This window comes from Rutidosis leptorrhynchoides, chromosome 1, assembly GCF_046630445.1.
Source record: "Rutidosis leptorrhynchoides isolate AG116_Rl617_1_P2 chromosome 1, CSIRO_AGI_Rlap_v1, whole genome shotgun sequence".
NCBI lineage: Eukaryota > Viridiplantae > Streptophyta > Magnoliopsida > Asterales > Asteraceae > Rutidosis > Rutidosis leptorrhynchoides.
The window spans coordinates 125,611,878-125,635,535 of record NC_092333.1 but is presented as its reverse complement, the minus strand read 5'-3'; the positions used below and the strand labels follow the sequence as shown (position 1 = coordinate 125,635,535).

At 34.8% G+C, this 23,658-nt stretch overlaps 1 pseudogene; it reads left to right on the top strand.

Annotated features, from left to right (window-relative positions):
* Window positions 1–6,068: 6,068 nt before the first annotated feature.
* On the top strand, window positions 6,069–20,360 carry LOC139888876 (V-type proton ATPase subunit H-like; annotated as a pseudogene).
* The last annotated feature ends 3,298 nt before the right edge of the window (window positions 20,361–23,658 follow it).

The following is a 23,658-nucleotide window of genomic DNA, read 5'->3' as shown; positions in this document are numbered from 1 at the left end:
GATATTGAGTGAACTGTATAAATTTTATTACTTGAGATATATAAAAGTATATTTTTATCATATATAAATTTTTATTTATTAATAAATGACTTTTATTATATAATTTAATAAAATCTAATAAATATATTTAAATATATAAGACGACTATATTTAAGTTATATAATAAACATGTATTGATTTTAGAAGTCATTTTGGGTAAAGTTGACTTTTGTTGACTTTTGCATATCGGTCTCGAGCATTAGGATTGTGATACACTACGACTTGACTTAATTTGTTAGACAGATATTGACCAACATATAAATATATATACTAATACAGGTTCGTGAATCCGAGGCCAACCTTGCACTTGTTCAATGCCGTCATATGTATTTTTACTACGAAATACAGTATTGTGAGTTTCATTTGCTCCCTTTTTAAATGCTTTTGCAATATATATTTTTGGGACTGAGAATACATGCGCTACTTTTATAACTGTTTTACGAAATAGACACAATTAATTGAAACTACATTCTATGGTTGAATTATTATACCGGATATCGCCCTTGTTGAACTTGGTAGCCTAAGAATTGGTGTTTATTATAATTGCCACTAATTGATGCGAATCCTAAAGATAGATCTATGGGCTTTGACACGCCCAGTCAGAGAATTTGAACTGCTTTAGTACTTCGATATTTATATATGGGGATATTCTAGATGCATTTTGTTAATGTCGGTTACCAGGTGTTCAATCCATATGAATAAAATTTTAAAAACTTGCGAGTGTATGATTATTGAATAAATGAAATCTTGTGGTCTATTAAAATTATGGAAATGATGGATTACGAAAACTAATAAACTCACCAACCTTTTGGTTGACACTTGAAAGCATGTTTATTCTCAGGTTTGAAAGAAATCTTCCGCTGTGCATTTGCTCATTTTAGAGATATTACTTGGAGTCATTCATGGCATATTTCAAAAGACGTTGCATTCACGTCGTTGAGTTCAATAGAGATCATTATTAATTAAATGACGGATTAGGTCATTTATAGGTTGGATATTATGAAATGGTATGCATGCCTGTCAACTTTTGATGTAATGAAAGGTTGTCTTTTAAAAACGGATGCAATGTTTGTAAAATGTATCATATATAGGTCAAATACCTCACGATGTAATCATATGTTATTGTATTCATCCTTATGGATTGGGATGGGTCGTCTCATGTAGTGACCCGAACTTTTCCACGTTTATTTTTATATATATATTAAATGAAATTGTTATTTACATGATTAAGTGTTTCCAACATGTTAAGCAATCAAACTTGTTAAGACTTGATTAATTGAAATAGGTTTCATATAGACAATTGACCACCCAAGTTGACCGGTGATTCACGAACGTTAAAACTTGTAAAAACTATTTGATGACATATATATGGATATATATATATATATAGTTAACATGATATTATGATAAGTAAACATATCATTAAGTATATTAACAATGAACTACATATGTAAAAACAAGACTACTAACTTAATGATTTTGAAACGAGACATATATGTAACGATTATCGTTGTAACGACATTTAATGTATATATATCATATTAAGAGATATTTATACATCATAATATCATGATAATATAATAATTTAAAATCTCATTTGATATTATAAACATTGGGTTAACAACACTTAACAAGATCGTTAACCTAAAGGTTTCAAAACAACACTTACATGTAACGACTAACGATGACTTAACGACTCAGTTAAAATGTATATACATGTAGTGTTTTAATATGTATTCATACACTTTTGAAAGACTTCAAGACACTTATCAAAATACTTCTACTTAACAAAAATGCTTACAATTACATCCTCGTTCAGTTTTATCAACAATTCTACTCGTATGCACCCGTATTCGTACTCGTACAATACACAGCTTTTAGATGTATGTACTATTGGTATATACACTCCAATGATCAGCTCTTAGCAGCCCATGTGAGTCACCTAACATATGTGGGAACCATCATTTGGCAACTAGCATGAAATATCTCATAAAATTACAAAAATATGAGTAATCATTCATGACTTATTTACATGAAAAAAAAATTACATATCCTTTAAATCTAATCCATACACCAACGACCAAAAACACCTACAAACACTTTCATTCTTCAATTTTCTTCATCTAATTTATCTCTCTCAAGTTCTATCTTCAAGTTCTAAGTGTTCTTTCATAAATTCCAAAAGTTCTAGTTTCATAAAATCAAGAATACTTCCAAGATTGCAAGTTTACTTCCAAGTTTTCTAAATCCATTCCAGGTAATCATCCAAGATCAAGAAACCTTTGTTACTTACAGTAAGTTATCTTTCTAATACAAGGTAATAATCATATTCAAACTTTAATTCAATTTCTATAACTATAACAATCTTATTTCGAGTGAAAATCTTACTTGAAATTGTTTTCGTGTCATGATTCTGCTTCAAGAACTTTCAAGCCATCCAAGGATCCTTTGAAGCTAGATCTATTTTTTTCATTTCCAGTAGGTTTATCCAAGGAACTTGAGTTAGTAATGATGTTCATAACATCATTTGATTCATACATAAAAAGCTTTCTTATTCAACGTTATAAACTTGTAATCACTAGAACATAGTTTAGTTAATTCTAAACTTGTTCGCAAATAAAGTTAATCCTTCTAACTAGACTTTTAAAATCAACTAAACACATGTTCTATATCTATATGATATGCTAACTTAATGATTTAAAACCCGGAAACACGATAAACACCATAAAACTGGATATACGCCGTCGTAGTAAAACCGGGGGCTGTTTTGGTTGGGATAATTAAAAGCTAAGAAGAACTTTGATTTAAAAGCTATACTTCTGGAAAAATGATTTTTCTTATGAACATGAAACTATATCCAAAAATCATGGTTAAACTCAAAGTGAAAGTATGTTTTTCAAAATGGTCATCAAGATGTCGTTCTTTCAACGGAAATGACTACCTCTTTCAAAAACGACTTGTAACTTGTATTTACGACTATAAACTTATACTTTTTCTATTTAGATTCATAAATTTAAGTTCAATACGAAACCGTGGCCACTGGAATCACTCAAAACGGATTAGAAACGAAGAAATGGCGAGTAAAACAAGATTGATAAAAACTACTCATTTTACCTACGTAAAAGTTAGTAATAAATCTATTCCAACCATAACTTAATCAACTTGTATTGTATATTATGTAATCTTGAGATACCATAGACACGTATACAATGTTTCGACCTATCATGTCGACACATCTATATATATATTGCGGAACAACCATAGACACTCTATATGTGAATGTTGGAGTTAGCTATACAGGGTTGAGGTTGATTCCAAAATATATATAGTTTGAGTTGTGATCAATACTGAGATACGTATACACTGGGTCGTGGATTGATTCAAGATAATATTTATCGATTTATTTCTGTACATCTAACTGTGGACAACTAGTTGTAGGTTACTAACGAGGACAGCTGACTTAATAAACTTAAAACATCAAAATATATTAAAAGTGTTGTAAATATATTTTGAACATACTTTGATATATATGTATATATTGTTATAGGTTCGTGAATCAACCAGTGGCCAAGTCTTACTTCCCGACGAAGTAAAAATCTGTGAAAGTGAGTTATAGTCCCACTTTTAAAATCTAATATTTTTGGGATGAGAATACATGCAGGTTTTATAAATGATTTACAAAATAGACACAAGTACGTGAAACTACATTCTATGGTTGAATTATCGAAATCGAATATGCCCCTTTTTATTAAGTCTGGTAATCTAAGAATTAGGGAACAGCCACCCTAATTGACGCGAATCCTAAAGATAGATCTATTGGGCCTAACAAACCCCATCCAAAGTACCGGATGCTTTAGTACTTCGAAATTTATATCATATCCGAAGGGTGTCCCGGAATGATGGGGATATTCTTATATATGCATCTTGTTAATGTCGATTACCAGGTGTTCACCATATGAATGATTTTTATCTCTATGTATGGGATGTGTATTGAAATATGAAATCTTGTGGTCTATTGTTACGATTTGATATATATAGGTTAAACCTATAACTCACCAACATTTTTGTTGACGTTTAAAGCATGTTTATTCTCAGGAGAATACTAAGAGCTTCCGATGTTGCATACTAAAATAAGGACAAGATTTGGAGTCCATGTTTGTATGATATTGTGTAAAAACTGCATTCAAGAAACTGATTTCGATGTAACATATTTGTATTGTAAACCATTATGTAATGGTCGTGTGTAAACAGGATATTTTAGATTATCATTATTTGATAATCTACGTAAAGCTTTTTAAACCTTTATTTATGAAATAAAGGTTATGGTTTGTTTTAAAATGAATGCAGTCTTTGAAAAATGTCTCATATAGAGGTCAAAACCTCGCAACGAAATCAATTAACATGGAACGTTTTTAATCAATAAGAACGGGACATTTCATCACAGTATATGTGTTCTAATATATATATATATGAACAATATAGGTTCGTGAATCCGAGGCCAACCCTGCATTGTTCAATGTCGTCATATGTATTTTTACTACAAAATACAGTATAGTGAGTTTCATTACTCCCTTTTTAAATGCTTTTGCAATATATATTTTTGGGACTGAGAATACATGCGCTGCTTTTATAACTGTTTTACGAAATAGACACAAGTACTTGAAACTACATTGTATGGTTGGATTACTATACCGAATATCGCCCCTTCAAGTCTGGTAACCTAAGAATTAGGGAAATGGCCCATAATTGACGCGAATCCTAAAGGTAGATCTATCGGGCCCAACTAGCCCCATCCAGGGTATGGATGCTTTAGTACTTCGAGGTATTAATTAGTATATTAGATGCGCGTTGTATACTGGGGGATATTCTATATGCATCTTGTTAAGGTCGGTTACCAGGTGTTCAATCCATATGAATGATTTTTATCTCTATGTAGTTTGCGAAATGCCTGATATGAGATGTATATTTATGGAAAAATTGAAATCTTGTGGTCTATTATATTATTGAAAATGATTGATTATGATAAATTAATGAACTCACCAACCTTTTGGTTGACACTTTAAAGCATGTTTATTCTCAGGTATGAAAGAAATTTTCCGCTGTGCATTTGCTCATTTTAGAGATATTACTTGGAGTCATTCATGACATATTTCAAAAGACGTTGCATTCGAGTCGTTGAGTTCATCAAGATTATTATTAAGTCAATTATAGTTGGATATATTATGAAATGGTATGCATGCCTGTCAACTTTCGATGTGATGAAAGTTTGTCTTTTAAAAACGAATGCAATGTTTGTAGAATGTATCATATAGAGGTCAAGTACCTCGCGATGTAACCAAATGTAATGTATTCGTCCTTATGGATTAGGACGGGTCACGACACAACCGATACAGTTATAATCCAAACATAAGCAACAAACAAATGACTAAACACTGAGTCCTAAAACAAACGATACCACCAATATGGTGAAAATAGTACTTTGCTAAGAAACAAAACTAGTCTAACAGGCTGAACAAAGGAAACCTAAAATGATTGCACTAATAAGCATAAAAAAAACGTCTGAACAAAACATAACAATAACAACAACAACAACAACAAAGCAATCTCAGCAACTGCAGAGCACCTCGTACCGTCAAAAGAAGAGCCCAAAAAGCAAAAATCCGAATCCTCCCCCGATCCAGAACCAGATCTCCAACAGGAAGATCGTCGTCAGGTCCAAACTCGAAAGCACCCTCGGAAAAAAAAAAAAAGACTCGCGAATACACCCACGGCAAGAGTTAACCGTAACCCGCAAGACCTCGCACCCACCTCCAAACCCTTATTTTTTTATAAGTGATAAAAGAAATGGAATAATGACCGGTCTATTACCAGTTCCCCGTATAAAATGAATTTGCAAAATAGATACAGTCAACGTATTTAAGAACCTTGTGGTCGTGGACATAACGATCGAGACCGAGAGAGATCCCAATCCCAAATAATCCCCAATTACCACTCACTTTAGATTTGAACCCAAACTTCAAATCTCATCGATGCCGATGGATCAAGACGAGCTCACTTCCGATCAAGTTTATGTCTATACACATAATATTTTTATAATCATGTTCAATTGAACGAAATCCATGGAAGATTTACACTAATCATTGATTGTTTCAGATTGTAATTGAATTATGAATCTAATCGAGAAATAAATCGTTTTATGTAATGCATGTGAAACTGGTACGGACTTGTTAGATCGTGAGTTTGTGTTTGTGTGATTGATTTATCGTTTTACGGAGGCAGTATGAAATAAAGTTATGAATGTAAATGAGTTCGTACAGTCATAGTATGTATTGAAAAGCTTATTTGTGTTAAATTACTAAATTAAATGGAAAATTTGGAAGTTTCACTAGAGCCTTTTTTTTTTTTTTTTTTCTAATTATTTTAGAATATGGGATGATTAATAGTTTGTGTCGCATGACTATGATTCCGATTTCTTTCTGGTTATGAGCTTGTAGAAAAAATCTTTGATTCTCAGTAGTGATGGGAATCATTTATAGTAGAAGTATTAGTTTTGAAAAATTTATGCTCATGTAAAACAACAACAGTACCCAATTAGACAATCACACGACTGTGTGAGGTATATGGTGATGGAAAATCGTGTGTACTTTTACCAAAACAGATTAACGTAGCGGATAGTTAAAATAATAATTTTTTATTATTTTATGAACAAAATTTAACAAGATTAAATTTTCACTTATTTGATGAAACATGCATACGATTAGTCTTTGCCAATGATCCAGTTACATCATAATAATTGTCATGAATATAAAACAAAAGAGGAGTTAATGATGTACCTTTCTTGAAGAATTGATGAGACGGAGAGAAACTTACGATCAAAAGTATGACCGTCTCTTTGGATAGTCCACACTACACTTCAAACGACCGTCAATGGATGCTAGTCCAAACCCAAGTAATATTAATCAACCTTTGGTTAATATTATGAAATCAAAATATGTAATATGTGTTTTTAGTTCACTGAAAGAATGCAATATGAACTAATTTGGTGCAATATATAAAGATATTTTTAATCAACACCCGTGAACCTTTATGAAAAATCCGTGAATTCAAATTAGAACGAATATATATCATAAAGTCGTATTTCTCAAATACTTCAGGGGTATGTTATGTAACTTATAATTAATAATTTCTATCATGTCACTTTCATGTGAAGTGAATTGATAAATTAATTAATTTCGATTCATTTACTATTCATATGAATAGTGAATGAATTAATTTCGATTTACTATTTTGTTACTTGAGTAATATATATACATCATATATATATTTTATTTGACGTCTCGGTGTATATGTGTGTGACCCCGAAGGCTCAAATGAAGTTGGCCATATAGTTATATGTTGTACCTTGCACATTAATCCTACAGATGGAGGGGTTAAGATCATGTAAAACGAATAAGAATTTCCGTTCAGGCTATCGGTGAGGACGGTTATTATTACTCAGATGCACGCGAGCTAATCAGGTTATCTCATGACCGTTTCTGAACCCTGGCCATTCAAGATATGTTGCTACTGAGGTTTCAACCTAAGACCTCTTGTGAGGATATCTGGACCCAAGAGCACTAGCCACTAGCATCTTGGGATGGTTTATGATCATATAAAAGAGATAAAAAAAAAAAAAAAAAGCATTGGGTATATGGGTCGAGAGACCAAATGTAACTTATCATTCACACTTATAATAGGCGTATAGTTCATGAACTAGGGTTCGTAGAAGTGGAAAACTTCAAATAAACACGAGTGAAGAAAATCGAGAGGTATTGCTGATCGATTAGAGGACACATCCTTAACAATGTCACTTGAACAGCCCAGTCAACTTTGGAGCTAGGAAATTGTGTTTGACTTAGCTATGGCCTATGAGGCATCTTTCCAAAGTCACTTGAACAGCCCAGTCAATTTTGGCTGTTACTAGTTGCGTTAGATTGCTAGAACGATATCACTTTGGGTAGGATTCCATATCATTTGAGTGAAAACATAAGGGTTCCTGTTGTTCTATTTTGGCGGCAATAGAATTCGTGTGTGTTTTTATATTGATACTAGATGCATTAATTTCATTTTCTTATGCTATGTGTTAAGTTTTTGAGGAGGGACATTCCATGGAAGGCCTACATGACAACTAAGCTGATAAGCGGAACATTCCTTCAGCTATTAAGACGCTATGACAAGAAGTTGTTCCATGGCAAGACTCTTGCAGACGAAGACATTTACGAACCTTTCTTGTAAGCTATTTTTTCTTTATATATTACTATATTCCGTCTTAACCCCTAAAGATAAAATATCCATACATTACATGATTAAAGATTTTGTAAGAAAATAACTTTGTTTTGTGCGATTTCTAGATTGTTACTTTCCCTTCGTGTGACTACTCCTACAATGTTGGTAATTTTTTTTTTTATTTATTTTTTTTTAATTTTGTTGTTTTTGTGAATCATTTTATCTATAACAGATTTATGATGTAACTTGTAGTTTGATGTGTAAGATTTTGTTGCAATGCTTAATATTTGAAATTGGGACTTTTGGCCTGGTTTCTTATAAGCTATTTTTTCTTTATATATTACTATATTCCGTCTTAACCCCTAAAGATAAAATATCCATACATTACATGATGAAAGCAATTACTACGTAGTTGATAATGAGACCTACGCATTCTTCTCCTTGTATAACCACCACAAAGTAAATTTTCAGAGCGTTACATTACATGATGGAAGCAATTAGTTGATAATGTGACCTACGCATTATTGTGTGTTTCATGATAAAAGTTCTACGGTATCACTAACTAAAGTTATTGTGAAACAGCTTCTCTATGAAACGTACCTTTGTGTTTGGCTCTTGTCCTACTATGAACCTGCAATCGAGTACTTGGCTACGTCTAGAGCCATACCTCGGTTGTTGGAGGTTGTCAAAGGTTCAACCAAAGAGAAGGTCTTCCCTTACCTTTTAATATCATCTTTATTTTATCTGTAATAATAATGTTAGTCGTTCTTCACTTTTTATTTAATTTGCTACAATGTTAATGCAATTTCAAGTTACTTCATTTAATAGTAATGTAAAATGTAAAATACTACTTCATGATGATCTAACTTTAAGGGGTTTTTTCATCATCGATGATTTGTAGGTTGTGAGGTTGATAGTGTACGTTGACTTTTAAGAATTTGCTTTCAAAGGGAACTTTTGGAGCTCAGATGGTAGATCTTGGACTTCCACAAATTGTTCAAAGTTTGAAAGCACAGGCATGGAGTGACGAGGTCAGAAATTATTAGTTCACAATAACTTGATTATGAACACTAAACTCTCAATAAACAATAGATACAAATTATATGAACAAAATTGAGAGAACACGAATGATATATAATATGAAAGACAAAGTAATCGTGCTTAAGAGATACAAAATACAATGAACATCGTACCCCTATTTATACAAGGTTAAACCAAATCTCCAAGATTTGGTTTCCAAAACTACTTGACTAAAAGATAGGAAAAGATAAACTAAAACTTATTAATATTCTAAACAAATCAGTGTTTATCTTCTAGAGATAATATCAAATCAAAACGTGATCTTCTAAATATTTATCCAGATCTCCAGAATTCCCATAGCTTCTTTACCAAGTAATTAAACCGTTCACACAAACAGATTCTACAACTTGCATCTCCAGACTCTAACTTCCAGACTCTAACTTCCTGCAAAACATTTTGACTCATCAGATCTTATTCCAACAATCTCCCCCTATCTGATGATGTCAAAAACTACCCTTTCTACTTCTTCAGTTTTGCAAGCTCTTTTTCGATCAACCTACATTTGCTCTTCATTGACTTAATGCTCTTCAACATAAACAACTTACCTTCCAAATGTTTCAACAATTTAACCCGAAAAGGATGATTCTGTTCATTCGTACACCTAGTCAACAGTCCAAGCAACAAGTTAATGTCAGCACCTTCAAACTGCTCTACTCTAATCAGCATCCTTTGGTTTCTAGTCGTTTTAATCATTAGAGCATCTAGATATTCAACATAACATTCATCAATGAACTGCAAATGTTCTGGAACAGAGTATCTACCAACATGTCCTCTAAATCTTCTCTCTTTCATCTCCAAATTGAACATACTACAGAAAACTTCATAGTCCTTCGAGCTAATAAAACCTTCTTCAAACACAAGATGAACTAAATTACAAACTTTCTTAAACACTTCATCAACAATTTCCTTATCTCCCTCACATCTTTGAATACAAATAGCCAACCCTCTCCATTCACAAAAACCAAGTCTCAAAATATGACTCACTTTCACCTTTATTCTTCTATCAGACAAATGGGTCATGGTTAATAACAAATTCACCTCAGTTTCAATCTTCACAATCTCAACACTGACAACATCTCCTTCATACCTTTTAAACCTAAACCTTTTATTCATCAAAGACCTCAGCCTCTCTTGAGCAGCAGCAATATCAAGAACACTTTCTTGACCACCAACTATGATTTGAGTACCACTTTCACCAACATCGGTTTGAACACCAGATTGATCAACACTAGCACCACACTCTTCAACATTCATTTGTACATCCTCACCTGTGTCAACACCATCACCTGTACCCATTTGACTTACATTTGCAACCACAACTTGAACATTTTCAACATTTTCTTGAGAAACTGCGTGATCACCATCATCTCTAACTTGATCACCATCATCTCTAACAACAATCTCATCTTCAACCATTGGAACAACTTCAGCATCAACAACTTCAGTTTCGATAACCTCAGCTTCAGTTTCAGTTCTTTCATTATCATTATTCTCCCCCTCAACCTGTAACTCCCCCTCAATATGAGCCCTTTTGGAAGACTCACCATCACCACCTGCAGCTAGCCTCTTTCGTTTCTCCCCCTTTTTGACATCATCTTGAGAGAGAGCAGATAAGAATCTCCAAATTTCAGCTTGATCATCCTTAATAGACTTGATATCTGAGGCAAAACCAGCAAAACACTCTTTAATTTCTTCAACACCCTGCATCTTAGCCTCCAAACTGCTCAATCGATCACCAAAACCTGCAATATCACCAGAACCCTGTACAATCCCAACCAACCTCCTAACCTCCAACACCTCATTATTTGAAACCAAATTATTATTAAAGTTAGAATGAAGTTTATTAATTTGTGACTGCACACCCTGAAGCTTGTCATCAAACTCCTGAGCCATAGAAGTCAAAGCTTGAGAAAAGCCAACCTCTGTGACTGGTGCCTCAGCCTGCAATGTAGAACCAGTTGGGATTAATAAAGGTTGTATGTCCTCAACACTTACCTGTTGTGAAGTAGAGTGATCCTTGGACAAAGAAGTTATTGAGACTTGTACTTCATCCTGTGATCTGAATGAAGCATTGGCAGCCTGTGCAAGAATGTGTAAGAATTGGACATTTGGAGAGTGGAGTGGCAGACTGATGTCTGAGGTAGGTTTAGCCATAGATTGGTCTTGAGTTTGGTTTGATAAGTCCAGGATTGGGACTTGATTTAAGTTATCTGAGGGGGTTAATTCAGTAACTGTAATGAGGTTATCCAAGCTCACTATCCTAGATGGTTTAGGCTGGGTTAAAGTACTCCCCTCACCAACCTCTAGCAGAGGTGATGGAGTTGCACTTGCAGCACCTTGCCTAATAGATGTTTGATGTGCATCTATGGGTGCTGAAACAACTAGGTTTTCAGACATGTGAATATTCTCAATATGAGTTGGTAAGCTCATAAGGTTGTTTAATGGAGAGTGGACCTCTTGAGCAGTGGGAGAAGGTGGGTTTGAATCAAGTTGGAGTTCCTCATTCATGCCTTCTGCCTGCTCTGCTTGTTGATCATTATGTGGTGGAGTAACTGGGGGTGCAGAATCAGAATGATCAGATTCTATAATTGGTTGATCAATGTTTTGATCACCTGCAGACCCTGGTTGATCAGACCCTGCATGTGATTCCCCTTCAGACCCTGATTGCTCATGATCTAAAGGTTGATCTGGTTGACCAGGTTGAGCTAGTTGACCATTGTTGATCCACTGAAGCATAGCTGGAGTGAGTCCAATTTCATTGTTGTGGATGTGACTGTGAAACATCCTTGTGCTACACTCAGGAACAGCTGTAAACTCATAAACCCTGAACACCCTCAACCCATCATACAAATTAGGAGTAATAGCCTGTTCTATCATCAAACTTAAAACCCTTATGAATGGAACATTATGATCTCTGGGTGTTCTTTCAGCTAACAACAACATCTCATTGAAATACAACCTTGCAAAATCGATATTCCTCCCAGTAACAATAGCATGAAACAAGTAAGCCTCAAAATCATTGATTTCAGTCAAGCTACCACTTTTGAAACTCAAACTCCTTACAACATTTGACAAAACAAACATCCATCGAGGTGAAAACATACTTGTTTTAACAGTTGAATCAGTCACTTGTTGACCTACCATATTAAAGCTTAATCTAGCAGCTGATTTAGAAGTCGTTCTAACATAATCGTTTCTCATTGGAAAGTTTAAAGCTAACCTTAGATGATCTTCAGTAAGGACAAGTGTGTTGTTACCGTTTCTGTAAGTCCCTGTAAGCGTCCATGCTTCTCTATCACCAACACAGGTGTACCAAAATTCGGCTAACAACTCAGGAAACATTATGGTCGTTTTGAAGAATGCATCCCTTAGTGGATGATTATGCATGAACTCGATCACCTCTTCATAACCTTCATTCGCAAAATTCTCTGGAATACTATCACAAGCAACTCGATTGTTTGCTGAAACCATAACATCTTTGTTTGCTTTGATCTCTACAGCTCGGATCATGTTTGGAGTGGGTACCAGAACATAAGGAATGTACTTTGTGCGTGCCATTATAATCGATCGAAGGAGAATTGCAGTAAAATTGAGGGAATTTTGAACTTGAAGATCGAAAAGGGGATTTAGGGTTTCAAAGATTGAAATCGATTGTGACAGATGGAGGGATATTTATATCTAACAAGATTTCAAAAAGTTACTTTTAACAAGATTAGAGAGTGTGAAAATCAGATTCTTTTTTTTTTTTTTTTTTTTTTTTTTTTTTTTTTTTTACAACAACAAGATTAGAGAGTGTCTTCACATGTCAACATTTCTGTTGATGGATTTATCATACCAAGTTTTTCTAGAAGATAGAAATGCCTCTCTTCAGGAAGTGCCTTTGTAAAAATATCTGCCAGTTGATCTTTTGTGCCAATATGTTTTAAAACCACTTTGCCTTTCTCAACACAATCTCTTATAAAATGATGTCTGATCTCTATGTGCTTGGTCCTGGAATGAAACACTGGATTTTCAGTAATAGCAATAGCACTTTCATTATCACACATGATTGGAGTTTTGGTTAATGATAATCCAAAATCCAATAACTGATGTTGCATCCAAAGCAATTGAGCACAACAACTCCCTGCAGCTACATATTCAGCTTCTGCTGTTGAAGTAGCAACTGAATTCTGCTTTTTACTTGACCAGCTCACCAATTTGCCACCTAACAATTGACAACCACCAGATGTGCTTTTTCTATCTAACTTACAACCTGCATAGTCTGCATCTGTATAACCAATTAGATCAAACCCTGAGTCTTTAGCATACCAAAGACCCAGGTTAGGAGTACCTTTCAGGTATCTAAAAATTCTTTTCACAGCCTTATAATGAGACTCTTTAGGATCTGACTGATAACGTGCACACATACATGTAGCAAACATTATATCAGGTCTACTAGCAGTTAAGTATAACAAAGATCCAATCATACCTCTATAGGTTGATTGACAAGTTGGTTTTCCAGATTCATCTTTATCAAGCTTTTCAGAAATACTCATTGGGGTTCTTAAAGTGGAACAATTTTTAAAACCAAATTTAGTAAGCATATCAGAAACATAATTACTTTGGTTAATAAAAATACCCTCTTGACTTTGCTTAATTTGAAGCCCAAGAAAATAGTTTAGAGTACACAAATTACTCATCCTATATTCTTTTGACATTATATCTGAAAACCATTTTCTCAAAGTTGGATTAGTAGACCCAAAAATAATGTCATCAACATAAATTTGAACCAGTAACACATCACCTTTCTCCTTTTTGATGAATAGAGTCTTGTCAATAGCTCCTCTAGAAAATTTCTTTTCTAGAAGAAATGTTGACAGAGTATCATACCAGGCTCTGGGAGCTTGTTTCAGACCATACAAAGCTTTCTTCAACCTGTAAACATGCTTTGGAAACTTCTTATTTTTGAAACCAGGAGGTTGTTTCACATACACCTCTTCTTGCAAAATACCATTCAGAAAAGCACTCTTCACATCCATTTGAAACACCACAAAGTCTTTATCTGAGGCATAAGCTAGAAACAATCTGATTGCTTCAATTCTAGCAACAGGAGCAAATGTCTCATCATAATCTATACCTTCTTCTTGTCTATACCCTTGAGCCACCAACCTTGCTTTGTTTCTAACCACAATACCATCTTTATCAACCTTGTTTCTATAAACCCACTTAGTGCCAATTGCAGTTTTACCTTCAGGTTTTGGAACCAATTCCCACACATCATTTCTTTCAAACTCTGTCAATTCTTCAGTCATAGCTTCAACCCAATCATTATCTGACAATGCTTCATCTACTTCTTTGGGTTCAATGAGTGAAAGAAAATTTGAGAAGAAACAATAATTAGCAATTGCAAAATCAGACACAGGTGTCTGAGATGAAGAACCAGTTTTAGGTAAACCAGTAGGATCTACAACATAATCTTCAAGATGCTTTGGAATAACAATATTTCTAGAAGATTTTCTAATAGGAACAACAGGATTCACAGTAGTATTGGAAGGTTGATCATCTTCATGAATAACAATTGGCTCATCTTCTTGTTGAACTTCTTCAGTGAGAGCATTATCTGCAGAATGTTTCAGTCCAGACAAATTAAATTCATCTGTCTCAGACTCTGAATCTAGAGTCTGAGTACTGTTACCAGAAATTAAATTTGACAATTCACCAAGTGCAGAATGCTCAGAACTAGAGGATTGATCCATTTCAATGGGACTTTCATCAAAGGAAACATTAATGGATTCTTCAATCTTCATCCTCCTCTTATTATACACTCTATATGCTTTAGACACAGAAGAATAACCAATAAACACACCTTCATCAGATTTTGGCCTCATCTTTTCAAGCTGATCCCTTTGATTCAAAATATAGCACTTACATCCAAATACATGAAAGTAATGAATAGTAGGCACCTTTTTATGATACAATTCATAGGGAGTTTTGCCATGTCTCTTCACAATTAATGACCTGTTTTGAGTATAACAAGCTGTATTGACAGCTTCTGCCCAGAATCTGAGTGCAACATTTGATTGACATAACATGGTTCTGGCTGCCTCAATAAGTGTTCTATTTCTTCTCTCAGCAACTCCATTCTGTTGTGGAGTTCTAACAGCTGAGAAATTTTGACCAATTCCAGATTCTTCACAAAATTCAATTAAAGTAACATTCTTGAACTCAGTGCCATGGTCACTTCTCAATTGTTTAACAAGAACACCTTTTTGAACCTGCTCTTTCTTGATTAAATTAATGATTTCTTCAGGAGCATCACTCTTTGCAGCTAAAAAGATAACCCAGGTAAACCTTGAATACTCATCAACAACAACCAAAGTGTATCTTTTCCCACCTAGACTACTAGTGTTCATTGGACCAAAAAGATCCATATGAAGCATATGAAGTGGATCACTAATAGTAGCTAGGGATTTTGAGGGAAACTTTGTTTTGGTTTGTTTACTCATAATGCAAGCAGAACAAGGTTTATCTTTCTTGAAAGGTTGCTGAGGCAAACCTCTAACAAGCTTCTTTTTGGAAAGCTCATTAATATTTTTAAAATTCAGATGAGATAGCCTTTTATGCCAAAGCCAATTAAGTTCTGGAACAGACTGAGAATACAAGCATGTTTCAATTTCAGAATCAACAGAATCCAAATCCAGCATATACACATTTTGAAATCTCCAGGCAACAAGAGTTGGTCTTCCTTTAGGATCATAAATAATTCCAGCTTTCTTTCTTATTCTGATCTCACAATCTTCATCAGCAATTTGACTCACACTTAGCAGATTATGCTTTAACCCTTCAACTAAAGCAACTTTCTTGAATGACACACTTCCAGCAATAACAGTACCATAACCAATAGTTTTTGCAACAGAATTATCACCATATCTCACAGAAGGACCCTTTTCTTCTACAAACCCTACAAGATGCTCTTTGCATCCAGTCATGTGTCTTGAGCAACCACTGTCTAAATACCACTTATTACCCTGCTACACAAGACACAAGCAAAAGAAAAATGATTAAATCTTAGGGGGAACCCACTTTGCAGTGGGTTCAGATGGAGTGTATTTAACTCTCCATACAAAAGCTTTGTTACCAATCCAGATCAACTTATCCATCACTGTTTTCAAAACACCTTTATTTTCACAAACTTTAGGTTTCCATACCTTTTTGAAATTTTCAGGAAAACAAGATGATTTTGAGAATTTTTCTTGACCCTTTAATCTTTCACTAAGCTTTGAAATTCTCCTTTTCAGTTTTTTAATAGTCTTAGCCTGTTTTGACTTTGACTTTCTTTTAGTTGACCATTTAGGATCTGGACAAGTGACACTATCAGAAGATGATTCAGTATCACTTATGCTACTTGATTCTTGGGTGTCAGATTCTAGGTCAGAACATACACTTTCACTTTTAGAGACTAAACTGTTAGAGTCTGAAGGTTTCAATAGTTCAGACTCTAATGGATTTCTACAGTCTAAAATTATAGTCTCTGAAGGTTTAACAGGTTCTAATGATTTTACAAACTCAGTTGATCTTACAAAAGCATTAGTTAAAATTTTTCTCTCACCATCAAATTTTATAAAAGTATTTGGTAAAATGTCAGGCTTAAATATAATAGGATCAACTTCCACATTATTATCTAATGTGTAGTTTTCACCAAGTATAGCTTTGACATCATTTGGTACTTGCTTAGCAATAGCATCAGAATTCTTTTTGGAAGAAACACACCAAGATTTGCAAATATTTTCATAATGGTTTGCCTTTTTAATTGATCTTCCTAATTCAGTATTTAACCGTTTAGTTTCTTCTGAATATGCCATTTTGTATGTGTCAAGTTCTACCTCACATTCTTTTAATACTTTAATTTCAGCATCTTTATCTTTGATGGTGTTCTTAAGCTCAATGATCTGTGTTCTTAACCTGTCACTATCTTCTAAGCACCAATTGAAATCAAGCAACAAATACTGAAACATTCTCACTTTTTCATTATTAAGATAGTTTACAAAGTTTTGTACCTTATAGGCAGAACCTTTGTTACAAGTAGAGTCTTTATCCATCTTCTCAATAGCTTTCAAATCTTCCTCAAACTTGCTAGACTCACTATCCTTTTCAATTATAGCCATCAGACACTTATCCTCTTCATCATCAGATGATGAATCTTCATCTTCCCATGCTTCTGTGTACAATGCTTTCTCCTGTTCTTTATTCTTCAACTTTTCTGCTTCACCTTTCATCTTCTTGTACTTGAGTTTATACTTTCTTGCTTTGTCAACAGGTTTGTTGAAACTTGAACCTCCTTCACTCTTGGACCAGCAATCAGCAGCTATATGACCTACCTTGCCACACTTGAAACATTTAGCTTTCTTTGGATCAAAAGAACTCTTGCCTTTACCCTTCTTAAAACCAAACTTCTTCTGCTCAATCCTTTGAGTCAAAAGAGCCACTTGACTTTCCAGATCCTGAATCTCCTCATCTACATCAGAATCACTATCATCAGAGGTCTCATCACATTCAGAATCAACCCTACTAGAGTAACTAGAGAACAATTGCTTGTTCTTCTTAGTAGTAGCTATCAATGCAGCTTCTGGATCTTTAACAACTCTCTTAGCATTGATCTTGTTTTTCAACTGTGATTCTTCAAAGTTTGACAATATGCCAAACAACTCACTTAGTTCATAAGTGTCTATCTTTTCACTGATTACCATTGATGTAATCACAGATTCAAAGTTTGAAGGTAACAGTTCAATGAACTTTTGACACAACACTTGTTGTGTTTTCTCTACACCAACACTTTCAAGATCATTAATCAGAACCTGGAATCTTGAATGAAGATCACTCAATGATTCTTTAGGCTGAGCAGCAAAATTTTCATAACACCTTATCAGATTCTTTTTCTTCTGAGTCTTAACAACTGTGACACCTTCATAGTCATTAAGCAAGAGATCCCACATAGCTTTTGCAGTTTTAGCATGACTGATCTTCCTGAGAATTGGAACAGTAACACCATTACCTATAATACTTCTTATCTTGCTATCAAGCTTGAACTTTATGGCTTCTGCTTCTGTCCACTTATCTCTTGGTTTTTCACGAAGATAAGCAGGTTGAGCAGAAGCAGTACTTGTAGCAGGAACAGCTTCAACCATTGTACCAGGTATAATAGGTCCTACTGTAAGGACTTGTTCGGCATCTTCATGAATCGAACCAAGAAACCATAGAACTTTTAGTTTCCAGGTTGCAAAGTCTGTGCCATCGAAAATTGGCACTCCTTTACCAGCCATAACTGGAGTTGGGATGGTACTGGAGGACATCTTTGAACAATATATGGATCGTTTTAAGATTACCGAATTGGATTTACACCAAACCCGCTCTGATACCAGTTATTAGTTCACAATAACTTGATTATGAACACTAAACTCTCAATAAACAATAGATACAAATTATATGAACAAAATTGAGAGAACACGAATGATATATAATATGAAAGACAAAGTAATCGTGCTTAAGAGATACAAAATACAATGAACATCGTACCCCTATTTATACAAGGTTAAACCAAATCTCCAAGATTTGGTTTCCAAAACTACTTGACTAAAAGATAGGAAAAGATAAACTAAAACTTATTAATATTCTAAACAAATCAGTGTTTATCTTCTAGAGATAATATCAAATCAAAACGTGATCTTCTAAATATTTATCCAGATCTCCAGAATTCCCATAGCTTCTTTACCAAGTAATTAAACCGTTCACACAAACAGATTCTACAACTTGCATCTCCAGACTCTAACTTCCAGACTCTAACTTCCTGCAAAACATTTTGACTCATCAGATCTTATTCCAACAGAAATTAATTATATTACATAACTGAAATTCTTTATGAGCTTGTTAAAAGTAGATGGATTTCAACCCATCTAGTTATGATATGGTTAAATCCATTTATGTTATATCTCTAACATTCAATGAAGGGACGGGTTGAATGGGTCGAAAATCGCCCAAAAGTGTTTTTATTGCTTAAAACCTTCATTTTTATCATGAAAATAGTTTTTTCATTAACATGGTCCAATATCATGGTGAACTGGTGAGAAGTACTAGCTAATTTTTGGCTTTTCTTAACGCATACATCATGTTCTTGGTCTACTTTTTGCGTGTATTTAAAGATTAAGGCTTGTAGCAACTTCTTTATGTTTTTTTATCGGCCATTATTTTCATAATGTTTTTCTTTTAATTTTCTGGTAGGACCTTTTGGAAGCTTTAAATCATTTGGAAGAAGGGCTGAAAGATAACATCAAGAAACTGAGTTCTTTTGATAAGTACAAGCAAGAAGTCCTTCTTGGTCATCTTGATTGGTCTCCGATGCATAAAGATGCTATTTTTTGGCGAGACAATATAACCAACTTTGAAGAAAATGATTTCCAGGTTCTTTTTTTTACTAACTTTTATATCAAGTATCCATTTTCTTTTCAAGTTTTTTTTTTTTTTTAAATAGATGAACATGAGTTACTGACAATGGGTAATAAATTTGGTAGACCTTACGGGTTCTGCTTACGATATTGGAAACATCAAACGATCCAAGGGCATTAGCTGTTGCTTGCTTTGATATGTCCCAATTTATTCAGTACCATCCAGCGGGTCGGGTCATAGTCACCGACCTCAAAGCGAAGGAAGGGTCATGAAACTGATGAACCATGAGAACGCTGAGGTCACTAAAAACGCGTTGCTCTGTATTCAAAGGCTCTTCCTTGGTGCCAAGTATGCAAGCTTTTTGCAGACTTAATTTTGTTGTTGGAGACGAACATTGGATCGGATCGAATGTATGGGTCTCTTTGGGGCCTTCCTTGGGTTAGGTCTTACATTTGTTGAACAGTTTTCTTTTTGAATAAATAAATGAAATGATGATGCCTGTATTACTCCTTATGATTCTTTGTTGCTGTTTATGGATGGTGATAACATAAATTATTGAGGCTATTCATATTAATTAATATTAATTATTGTAAATTGAATTAAATTGAAGTAAAGGCGTGATTAAATTGGTATCGAGTGACGCTCATGCCAACAAGATTTTTGACTTTTGATTTGTTGTAAGTTTTGTTTGTTTGTTTCTTGACTTGGTTATTGGATTTTCATATCATGAACGTTGTTGCGACATGATCTTTTGTTGTCTTGTTTTCTCGAATTATTTATGTGTACAGGGTTTCTCTGTTACATCGTAATCTTAATCATGTTGTAAAAGAATGCCTTAAAATATACTCCGTAAGTATTAAACCGGACATAATTAACCATATCCTTTTTCATTTTTTCTCCGAAAAAACCTCTCAATTATTAATACAGGTGGTACTAGATAATATCCGTTTTATGGTGGAAATAAATTTACCCCTTCGTTCGCCCAATATTTAGTCGATTGCTCAATTTTTGTGTGAACTTGATTACCGAAAAAAGATGCGTGTAACCGAGGAATTTTTTTTTTTTTTTTTGAAAAGCAAAGCAACTTATATTAGATGGAAAAGATATTACAAGCCATAGTATGTGAGGGCATGCATGAGGCAACCTATATAACTATTACAGGCACAACTTGAAAATATAACAGGAAGATAAGAAGCAAAGCATCTACAACCTAAAATCAACTAATTAGCCTTTGTCAACGAAAACGGAATGATTTATGAGCCATTGACTCCAAACTAAGGAAAGGTTCCTCGATCGTTTTGAGACCCATTCAAAAGATTTGAATTGAACTTCGTTTAGCGCCATTGGCCCATTACCCTTTTTCTTTTGGAACGCATTCATGTTTCGATTTTGCCAAATGATATAACCGCAAACCCATTCTATACATTGCCACAATTTTGAAGTCTTGTCCGGTGTCGCAGTATCATAAATCCCTTGGAACATTTCATCCAGACTTCTATATATCGGTCGTGGTACGTTCCACCATTTGAACACACGGGACCATAAGTCTGTAGCGAAAGAACATTGAAGCATAGAATGCTCGACCGTCTCAATAGCATTATCACAAACCGGGCATCTTACCGAGTCCAAATCAATTCCTCTTTTGTCTAATTCAACACGAACGGGAAGCCTTTGCATCTTTGCTCGCCACACAAAAATCCCTATCTTTTGAGGTAACATGTAATTCCGGGCAGTCTCCTTATTTAGCGATTGAAGAAACTTTTCATCAATGAGTTTTGTTAAAATCTTTGAGGAGAACTTTCCATTGCTTTGTAAGCTCCATCGCCAAGAATCTCTTTCTCCGTCGTTGTACCTAAATGAGCTGAGTAGATCAGTGAGCTCAGCCAATTCAGACAGCGTGCGTCCACTTGGGATACGAGTCCAAATCCATTCGAAAAAAACTGCTGAATCACCTCTGATCAGCCTTTCCGAGACCGTGGCTTCAAGGTTTGATTCTAATCTGTAAATACGACCGAAACTTTCTCTGAGTGACTGATTTTCGAACCACTTGTCTTGCCAGAAGCGAGTGTCTTCTCCTTTGCACATATGTCTCACAAAAGAGTTAGTAAAAGGAACACCAATATCATTTATGTATTGTCCAACTTTGCAAATGTTTGTCCAAATTGCACCCATACCCGTGACATTGTTTGCATGAAGATTTCCCAACCCCCCGTCCCGCCCATAAAGACTTGTTATAACTTTAACCCATAGTTCATTTTTTTCGACATGAAATCTCCACCACCATTTGCCTAACAAAGCTAGGTTTTTTGCTTTGAGAGACCCCACATTTAACCCCCCGCCCTCGTATGGAAGTAAGATGTCTTCCCATTTGACCCACGATAATTTTGAATTATCCCCCGACCCACCCCAAAAAAATTTACGTCTCAAACCTTCGAGTATGTTGACGACACACGCAGGAGCACGGAATAGGGAGAAAGCATACAATGGCAAACTACTAAGAACCGACTTGATAAGGGTAAGTCGACCACCAAATGACATAGTTTTCGCTTTCCAATCCGATAATCTTGCATGGAATTTTTCGACGTAGGGATCCCAGTCATGTAAGTTTCTCATTTTCCTCCCAATTGGTAAGCCAAGGTAAGTTATCGGAAGTGAACCGGGTTGACAACCAAACCTATATGCCCATTCGTCAATAATATCCTTTTGAACTCCGATTCCATATAACCAACTCTTGGAGTAATTCACTTTTAGACCCGAAAAAATTTCAAAGCACTTTAAAGTTTTGAAGATGTTACTAATGTTGCTTTTACGCCATTCCCCGAATAGAATCGTATCGTCGGCGTATTGGAGGTGTGAAACAAGGACTTTATCTTTCCCGACCTCTAGCCCTTTGATTAAGTTAACTTGGATCGACTTTTTTAGTAGAGCACTTAGCCCTTCCGCCACAATGATGAAGAGATATGGAGATAAAGGGTCCCCTTGTCTCACTCCCCTAGCAAGTGAGAATTCGTTTGTAGGAGACCCGTTGACTAGGATGGAAATGGACGCCGAAGATAAGCAAGCTTTGATCCAATTAATCCATTTCAATCCAAAACCCATTTTTTCAAGTATTTTGAACAAAAACTCCCATCTAATGCTATCGAAAGCCTTCTCAAAATCCGCTTTAAAAATCAAACCTTGTTTCTTTTGCCTTTTTAATTCGTCAACCATCTCATTAGCTACAAGGATTTCGTCGAGAATGAATCTCCCTTTTTGAAACGCGCTTTGTTCAACGCTTACAAGCTTGTGTATTACCCTTTGGAGCCGGTTTGAAAGGATCTTTGAGACAATTTTATAATAGCAACCGATGAGGCTTATGGGACGGTAATCCCCTAGGTTCAACGGATCACTTCTTTTCGGAATAAGGGTAATGAAACTTGCGTTACCACCTTTAGAGATTGTCTCTTGCCCCCAAAATTCATCTATTGCTTTCCTGAGATCGTCTTTGATGAGCCAATAGAATTTTTTAAAGAAATTAAAGTTGAAACCATCGGGGCCTGGGGCCTTTGAAGATTCACACCCACTAATAGCTTTCCAAACTTCAGAATCTGTGAACCGATCTTCAAGCATCAAAACTTCTTCATTGCTTATGCGATTAAAGGAAAGGCTGTCAAGGGAATCAAAGTTTGGATCTGGGCCTGACTTTGCTTCGAATAACTTACTGTAGAAATTGAAAATCCCGTTCTTTATGGATACCGGATTTTCATCCCATATGCCATTTATGTGAAGACCCCTAATGTTAGACTTATTATGATTTCTTCTAATCGCCGCATGGAAAAAAGCCGTATTATCATCACCTTCAGCCACCCATTTCAT